At 43.4% G+C, this 9,794-nt stretch overlaps 1 long non-coding RNA gene across 1 annotated transcript; it reads left to right on the top strand.

Annotated features, from left to right (window-relative positions):
* Positions 1–250: 250 nt before the first annotated feature.
* On the top strand, positions 251–2,237 carry LOC115031292. Its single transcript, XR_003836890.1, has 3 exons — positions 251–319; positions 1,905–1,962; positions 2,198–2,237. It is a non-coding gene; the product is annotated as an uncharacterized LOC115031292 (long non-coding RNA).
* Positions 2,238–9,794: the final 7,557 nt, after the last annotated feature.

Raw genomic sequence — 9,794 nt, forward strand, 5'->3', positions numbered from 1 at the left:
AGGCTTTGTGAGAAACTTCTAGCCAGACTTACATTCTTTTCTGGTTTGATAAAGATAAATTGTATTCAGTGAGAGAGAAGGGGGAAAAGGTTCTTGATTATTCTCTAAATAAAAAGTCAAGGGGAATGTGATTCTTTCTGCCTTTAAGTACTTAAAGAAGCTGGCACGCCTTCAGAATGACCTCAGAGCTCTGCCCCTCAGCACACCGAAGCCGCTTGATCTTCAGGGAAGCTTGCTCTAGCTGGGGTTCCGTGAGTGTTCACCAGGGAGCAGAGGACAGGGAACTCACCACACAGACCTGCTAATCATGGACAGGCTGGTGTGTGTGACGTGGGAGGTGGTCTATGCCTACCCTTTGTGTGTGTGTGTGTGTGTGTGGGGGGGGGGGTATCAGCTTTCCTCCCTGCTGGCTGCATGGATGTTGACAGGTTGCTCATAGTCTCTGTGCCTCAGTTTCCTTGCCTGGAGCACAAAGACAGTGGCAGTATCCTCGTCAGATGTATGGGAGCCGAGGGTCAGGTACTTCCAGCCACAGGAGGCCTGTAGTTAGCTTTGGACTTAGTGCATTTGAGTTACTATAACAAGACACTAAGAGTGGATAATTTGTAAACAACAGAATCATTATTCGTAGTTCTGGGGACTATGCTGCTTGAATTAGTGGGCAGGCAGATTTGCTTCTGGCAAAGACTTCTCCTTATGCATGGCACCCTTGGATAGTGAAAGCAAGCTCTCTATGGTGTCTTCAGTGAAGAGGAGGCCCCAGGGACCTAAGCAAATCCCAAAGGCCCTACTTGTTACTGCTTTGATATTGAAAATTAGGTTTCACACATGTATGCTAGGGGGACACAGACATTCAGACAGCAGCTTCTACTAAGCACCAACCATTGTGACCCTTAGAAGGACAGAAATCCAAGAAGAAACCAACTGTGCAGTGAGAAAATGGATACATGTGTGTATATGTTCATGAATATACATATGTATAGATGAATGCACATATGTATGCATGAGTGTACAAATGAGTGTGTGTACAAATACAGGTATGTGGGCATGTGTGCACAAATAAATATGGGTGTTCATGATTGCATGTATTTATATATGAGTGCATGAATGAATGTCTGTGTAAATGCATATATGTGTTTATCAGTATATACATGTGTGTGCACAAATGTGTATATATATGAATGCATAAGTGCATGATGAATGTGTATATATGAATTCATGCATGTATTCATAAATACATGTGGCTGTTCATGAATGTTGTATGTATGTGTATACTATATGAATGTGTGTGTATGTTTGCATGAATAAATGTGTATGTTCCTGAGTATATGTGTATGTGTAGATATTCATAAATGCATATTTATGAATATATATTTGTAAGCATGAGTGCATGAATGAATGCATATATGTGTGAATCTAAGCATGTATGAGTATATGTGTGTGTGTATGAATGTATGTATAGCTACATGAATGGATATGTATGTGTGTGAGTGCATACATGTGTATGAATGAATATATTGTATGTATGCATGGGTACATGTGTATGTATACATTCATATGCACGTGTGAATGTGTGTGTACATGGATGAGGTGCTATGTTCTGGGAGAAAGAAATCTGGGGAAATGAACAAACAGTGGAGGTAGGTATTATAAAAAAAGCTGAGATTCGGATGTCCTGGGGTCAGAGTCTCTTTCTATTCATTTTCAATTTAAGAAGGATGATAAGAAGAATCCAAGCATGTCTTGGGTTGCTGTGCTGCCCAGGGAATCTGGGCACTTGGGTTTTGTAGAGACAGCATTTTGGAGTGTTCGGTACCTGAGACCCATTGGACAGGAACATGGTGGGATGACCTGAAACCGAGTCTGCCTCAATGGCCGTTGTCACTCAAGAAATGTCCTTCCAGCAGGCCCAAAGTCAGACAATAGTCTCAGTGCTGCAGGAACGGGCCACACAGGCTGCAGGTGCGTATGACCTCATGATTTAAAGTGCAGAAAAGTTTGACCTTGCCCATTTGTTCTAAGGAAATTGCAAATATAAGAATTTGAGTGGAATCATAGCAATATTAATTATTTTTGAAAATGTGTATTTCTTAAATAATCCCAACAATTCACTTAAAGTTCTTGATATCCTGGTAAGCACAGTAAATCCTTTTAATTTGTCTTCTACTATTTATGAAATTATCTTCATTTTGATTAGGTCCAGAGAAAGAGAAGTTCAGAAAAGGAGCCGGGGAAGGAGACAGAAAGTGGACGGTAAGAGTGAAGAAGGGAGCAGAGAAACACCACGGAACAAACGGGCAAACGGGACACAAAGTCATGAGGAAAACCACAGAGAGAATGGCATGGACTGGGGAGAGCACGAGGGCTCTACAGAGGGAGGCCCACAGGAGCAAGGGGAACAGACACACAAAGGAACAGCACTCGTGAGGAGAGGGAAAGGGAGAATAAGGAGTTAAGTAAATACACATGCGCATGCGCACCATACCAAGGAACCAATACTCATTCTGGTGTACTGATGGCTTAATTTTGGTTACAGGATCATTAAAATGCTACTGGGGTCAAGCCATGGAGCTCAATTACTCACAGGGTCAAAATGGTAGGGCTGAGGTTGAACATACGCACGCACGCACGCACGCACGCACGCACGCACGCACGCACGCACGCACGCACGCACGCTCGCACCACAGCTTCTCACAGACTTGATAAAGGCAAGCTATTCACTTTAAGAGAATCTTCTTTTAGCTCAGATTCTGGCAGGAAAAAAAAATCCCTTTCTGGTTGGATGATCACCATCGTGTGACCTCATAAAATTATATTTTTTCCTTCCTGGGGTGGGTGCCTCTTGGTCCTCAGACCTCCTCACCCAGTGGCCTGTCCCCATTCATCTTTTCTGTTCCTGAGATCAGTGGTGGACAGACAAGGTGCAGCTACTGTCCACTCTACACTTGGAAGCTGGCAAATCTTGAGAGAATTGGTGGGGTGGGGTTGAGCAAAAGAACTTGGTACAGGAAACGGAATCGAAATGCCCGTGACTGAGGCACCATAGGCGCGAGTCTCATATGAAGCAGCATTTTATAGAGCTATTTCAAGACCTCAAAATCCATATGGTTTCTTAAATCCCAAGGAAATGGGCTTGAAGACACAGAGAATGTAAACTAGATCTTTGAAATTCCCTTTGGTTACTCCCAAGAACCTGACTTCCACAGAAGTGCCTCCTGATTGACAATAGCTCACTTTTATATTCACGATCTCACCCTGTCAAGGTCTAGTCTAAAATCACCCTCAGAGAATATTGTGCTGTAACTTTTAAAAAGCCCAAATCCCCTCGATTTATGCATTTAATTTATTGTTTTTCTCTGTCAGAGCCTTCCTTTGTATATAGCCCAAGCCCAGTTCGGAGTGCCTAGCGCAGATCACTCAGCCCGTAACGTTGGAAGACATTTTTTAATTTCAAACCTGAAATTCCCACAGTGTGCTTTCAAGTCCCTTGCTCTTTGGAAATTTATACCAAAAAATTCCCACCCCCCCCTCCTAGCCTCCAACTTTTCTGCCCCCTTTGGAATCAGTTAATTAATTTCATTTCTCAAAGCTGCTTTGTTTCCTTAAGTAGTTCAGTCTGGCTAGTCTTCCTCTGGGTATCACCTTTCATCAGAACTTTCCTCAGACTTGTTCAGAAATAGCTCATTGTGGGCCAGTTGTCTCTGTTTGCTAGGACAATTGCTTAGCAGGTCAAGGTCTGTCTGTCTATGTCACTCAGGAGGGCTTTATTTGGGCCACTTGGAACAGGATGGCGCAACCATCTCTGACTCACTATTCCCATCTCTAAGGCTTTGGTAGATGTGACTGAAGCTGATGAAGGGTTCAGGGGGCCCTTGAACACTGAAAGTAAAAAAATAAGAAAGCTGAAGAACAGGACCAAGCTAGTGCCGTTAATGGGGGCTTGGGAGGGCAGATCATTGAACCTGGCTGTCAAGCCAACAGCACTAAAAAAAGGGAGATAGAACCAAGAGACGGTGGCCAGACAAAGGACAGATTAGAAAGGGATTAGGGGTCCAGGATGTCTGCTGTGACATTTGCTGGAGTGTAGACAGCTCAGATATATGGTTTGGCAGGTATGCAACACACAGGATGCAGTGCAGTTATATGGCCACTGGATTAGAAGTTTAGGATATAGAGGGGTCTGCATACCACACAACACCCCACAGACCTTCCACACTGTATGCATTGAGTGGGGTATCTCTATTTCTTATATTCCGACTTCAGAGCAAGAATAGAGGCACTTTTATGATGTGTCTCTATATAATACACAAGGTATGATTTCTTTGCCATTCTTCTTGGTCAACTGCATCGCATGATTGGACCTGGAAAATCTATTTGTAGTAAACCACTGTTTCTTTTACTGGGCACCCCAGCTTCCTATCTTTGCCAGAAGCTGTATTGAGGAGGTCTGGAGGAGACCAGGGAGGAGGTGTGGGAGGTAAGTGCCCATGGATGGGGTGGCTTCAGGCAAAAGTCAGCATGGTCTGGAAAGTTCTTGTGATTCTGGAGCAGGGACATACAGTGACAACAGAGAATGAGAGAATGGCTCGTTCAGTGGAAGCAGACAGGAGTCCAGTGTAGGAGACGTTTGTAGTCCCACGACTTTCAGATGATGGTGGGGACCATCCATTTTAAAATCTAAAATGGCAGCACTTGAGGAGTTCAGTTACGAGAGTGGCCGTGTCCCCTAAGCCTGTCTGTTCCTAGGTGGTGTTATGTTGGTTGGAACTGTATCAGATTCAACATTGTATTGGGACACACAGAGCTCCCTGCTTCTGCATGCACTGTGTGCCCTTTGCCACATCTAGACGTGCTGCATTGTTCTTTCCCTGTGGCCTGGAAACAGAGGTGTTGGGTAGAGCTACATTTTTTTTTGTTTGTTTTTGTTTTTAATGTTTAATTCATATCAGGCGGGATTAGGACTAAGTACTCATGGTTTGTTTTTGCACTGAATTGACCTGACTAATTATATCTGTGGCTAGATTAGAACACTAATATTTTAGGGGAGGGGTGCTGAAGAACCTTTAGAGCAGGGTATGGTTTTTTTGATATTTATTTTATGTGTATGAGTGTCTTGCCTGCATGTATGTATGTGAATGATGTACACGCGCTTGCCCAGGGAGGTGAGAGGAGAGTGCCAGAATCCCTGGAATTGTAGTTATGTTGGACTGTGAACCCTCTGTGGTGCTGGGAACTGAACTTGGGTTCTCTGCAAAACTGGAAATACTTTTAACCACTGAGCCATCTCTCCAGCTCCTTGTATAGGGCATTTTTGCTGTTGCTGTACGTAAGAAATCATCTTCCAGCTAGGAGTGTAAAAATAATTTCACTTCAGACAATGATTTAGGAGTAGAATTCTGACATGGGCTGGCATGAGGAATGGATGCTGGGGGCCATAGATTATGATATGTAAGGATGAGGCGCAGATGCCAGGGGCCATAGATGATGTGTGAGTATAAGATGCTTTGTTACAGAAATACTGCAGAAATGACAGGTCTGGCCCTTGGCTTTAGAAGTCGAGGCCTAGCAGCTGGAGCACAGCTGTTTGAGTCTCTGAGTTAACCCTGCCAAGGGGCTGGACAAGTGAGCAAGCCATCCTGGACATCCAAGCCTCACTGGTACCCAAATGCCTGCAGATGCAGCAATATCACATGGAACAGAGACTCACCTGCCACACCTAATCAGTGTGCAGAATCATATGGGAAAAGAAAATAGCTTCAAGCCACTTATTTTGGGGTGTGGTGGTATGCAGCATCAGATATCCAAAACAAGAGACACACACCCTTTATAGCTAAATCTGTAACAGGGATGTAAACTCCATCTTTAGAATCAACTCTAGGCTATTATCTATTTTTTTTAATAAATAAAGGTTTATTAGGACATAGTTACAACTATTTAAGTGTTGCCTATGGCTGCTTTTGTACTGCAAATGTCAGGGTCAAGTCGTTGGAACAGAGACCATATAGTTTGTAAAGTAAAAAATATTTACCATCTGGGCCTTTATAGGCAATGTTTATTGGTTCCTAAAATCTGTTACACTCGTCTATAAGAGGGTGACAAATAAGAAGATGAATGTTTAAAACAGCAAGTAACACTGTGGTGTGACACTATTCCTGGGGTGCTATGAACAAATGTCTATTCACTCCAGGTAGGAAACGAATGATGTACCTAAGTAAGGGCCAACAAAGCCAACTTTGAGGAACCAATACGTTTTATTGGGGTTGCTTACAGGAATGTGGATGAGGATTTACTTGCAGGAGTAGAAATAACTCAAAGACAGCTTCAAATTCACAAGCCCACTTCAGGATGGGTGACAGCTCACAAAAGCTGGGACCCTGCAGCACACCACACAGCCTGCAGGCAGCTCAGCAGGCTGGAGAGTTCTTTCCAGGTGGCCCAGTTGATTTGAGCCTTTTCTAGGCAGTTGGGCTGGGCTCTGCCTGTTCTGGGTAGCTTGGTTGGTCCGAGTTATATCTCAGCAGATTGTACCACTTACATATGTATGGAGAAGGAGGGGCCTAGTGTTCTGGTCAGTTTTAGGGCCTTCCTAAAGCCTCTAAGTTGTTTACTTCCTGCTCTTCACATGCTTCGTGCACTTTGGAATATTTCTCCTGGGTTTCACCATCCCACATCATCTGTCTTAAGGAACCTTAAGGAAGGTTTTAATCTTAGAGGAAACTGCTAAACAGCAAAAGTCTGATGTTCAAAGTCCACTGGCGTTGTAGGAAATGGCTTGCCTCCAGGTCAAAAAAGTCTGTCTAATGGTCTTTGGCTGTAGCAATGATGGGTTTTCCAAACATATCTTTCTACTGATGTACAGTAGTGTAGTGTAGGTTTGTTAGAATGGTTGTGTTGCTTTTAACAACAATTTAGTCTCCTTTCTCCATCTCTGCGAGACTGGTATACATCTGTCCATCCCTTTCTGATGTACTTGACTATAAAGCTTGTACTGGTGTGTGCAAAGTAAAAGGATATGACATAGGCCAAGGTTTTCAATGCATATGTGTGGTTTGGCATAAGCTCCTGCTGTCTGCATGAAGAAAGTATGCTCCAGGTAGCAGTGGCTGCTGTCAGAATAAGTGACCACAGAGCAGAATTAAACCTGACCTGTGGTCTAGATTGCAAACTGGTCCAGACCCATGTATAGCCATCTTGGCTGCAGACTTGAATATATACATATATATATATGCTAGAAGCTCCAGGATTAACTTTCTGTGTGTTAGAGGCAGACAAAAGTAGCTCTTTGGGTGATTGCAGTTTAGAATTGACATACATTAAGTTATATATGTCCTGGTATTTCTTTGTGAACAAATTCTAATCTCTTTTCTCGATGGTTAGAAAGGTAGGCCAGGGCAAAAGTAGGAGTCTCAGCAAGAGAGAAAAAAAAGCCATCAAAAATATTAATTTTGGTGGTGGTGTTGGCTGTAAAGATGGTCCAGTAGTTAACAATGCTTCTTAGTTTTCTAAAGGACCTGAGTTCAGTTCCCAGCACCCACATCGAGCTGCTCACAACCACCTTTAATATGGCTACAAGGAATCTGACTCCTTCTTCTGGCCTCAGTGGATACCTACACTCACATGGGGACACACACACACACACACACACACACAAACTAAAAGCAGTAAAACAAATCTTTAAAAATGTTAACTTATTACTATAATTTACTGCTAGCAATAAGTACTTGCTGGTCATTTATCTGGGACAAACACAAGATCAAAATCCTTCTTTGCCTTCATTTTCTCTTCTCTTCATTTCCAGGGCAAGGGAGGAAAGCAGACTCACTAGAGAGCCGCAGCTTAACAGCTTGTGATGGAATTAGTGCATCCAAGTGCCTTATCCAAATTAGTTCAGGATGAGACATTCAACTTCCCAAACTGCTGCCATTACCTCGCTCGTGCCTGTGCATCCTAAAGCCCTGGGGTGAGGGTGTGGGCGTGCGGACCTGTAGCACACACGGCTGTGGGAACCTAGACTGTCCAGTGAGAAACAGAACAGAAAAGGTGTGCGTTGAATTCTGGCCCACGATTTATTAATGATTTATATTTCAGTCTTATTTATAAAATGAAACCACCAATGATGCTTCAGATGGCTGTTAGGAGGATTAAAGATAATGTACAAGAATAATATGGAAGAACATGCTGTATAAAAAGGCATTATTTTCATTCTGAGCAGAGGAATTTTTTTTCTTTTTTCATTTTTTTTCTTTTGGCTGAATAAAAAGCATGTGTCTCTGCTCCTTTGACTTGGATCTTTTCTCTTTCTTTCCATCTACATGTTTTTTTCCTCTCTCTCTTGTAGCTAACCTCTGCACACAGTTGGCTAGCTGGCCCTGGGGCTTCTCCTATCTTTATCTCCTGTCTCCCCATAGGAGCACAGGGCTCCCAGGCAAACTGCTCTATCCATCTAGATTTTACACTGTTCTGGGGATTTGAACTCAGATCTTCACACTTGTACAGCAAACACTTATACCTGTTAGGCATCTCCTCAGCTCCTCTCCTTCCTTCCTGCTGCTGTCTTGTTCTGAAAGTTGTAAAGAAAAAACAAGCAGATGATTGTACTCGCTCAGTTAGACTCAGGCAAGCTCCTGGCATGTCTACTAGTTATTAAAGTCCCAGAAGATGGGTCTGATTTACACTGTGTGCCCAGGGTCCAGCTGGTGCCAAACACATGGCAAACAAGTGCAATGCTTATTGAATTCAGACTGTATTATCCAGTGAAAACCCAACTATATCACATCACAGTCATTTTTCAGTCCATCCGTCCAATAAATATTTATTGCTTGCCCACCATCTGCATGGGTGAGTTTTGTGGCTAAGGGTAGAGATGGTGAAACAGACAACGATTTTACTTAGAAAGCAAATGCTCCCCAGCATTCTCCCTCAAGCTTCTGTGGCCACATAAGGCATCCTGCAACAAAGCTACACAGAAGAGTAAATTGCACACTGAAGCTGGGTAGGCTGCATTTAAGCCCCTCCTCCCCACTGACTTTAAAATGCGTCTCTCCAAAACTATTGTCCAACAATGTTAGTGCTTCAGTTTCCCATGAGCCCATGTTTACACGTTTGATTTTATAAATGCGATGCTAGTGATATTTGGCTTCTTGAAATCTGTCCGCTGAGGACCCTGGTAGATGCTAGTGGAGGAAGCAATGTCACATGTTTATTTGAGGAGCCTCTCCTTGGCATCTAGCCTGAGGGCTGACATATTTACTCAGTTCTTCAGACCCAACATAGCTTGTCACCTTTGGCCTAATTAGAGTGCCCCCCTTGTGTAATTGTTGAAATAGTGTGACTGTTCCTTATATCAGCTCTAAAACTCCAAGCATGCTCCAGCTGCCAAGCACAGGAAAGCTAACAGTGCTATAGTCGCTACAAATTTATCCCTCTGAGAGTATGTCATCTTTAAGTCAGCCAATCATGATGCTTCAGGTAAGCTTAAGGGATAATGCCCACTGGTTGTGTGTGTGTGTGTATGTGTGTGTGTGTGAAGGTCAGTGAACAACCTTGATGCTATTCCTTTTGGTGCTGTTCCACTATTTATCGGTCTGTTTTGTTTTGTTTGTTTGTTTTTTGAGACAGTCTCTCACTGGCCTGGAACTTGCCATGTAGGCTAAAGCACTCTGGCCAGCTAGCCCTAGGGACCTGCCTGTCTCCAGTTCTCCAGCTCCGCAGTTACAAACATGTCCGGCATTTTAAACTGGTGTTCTGGGGATTGAGCTCAGGCGCTGGTACTTGCAAGGCAAGTGCATTACTGA

The sequence above is a fragment of the Mus caroli genome, chromosome 1 (assembly GCF_900094665.2).
Source record: "Mus caroli chromosome 1, CAROLI_EIJ_v1.1, whole genome shotgun sequence".
Lineage (NCBI taxonomy): Eukaryota > Metazoa > Chordata > Mammalia > Rodentia > Muridae > Mus > Mus caroli.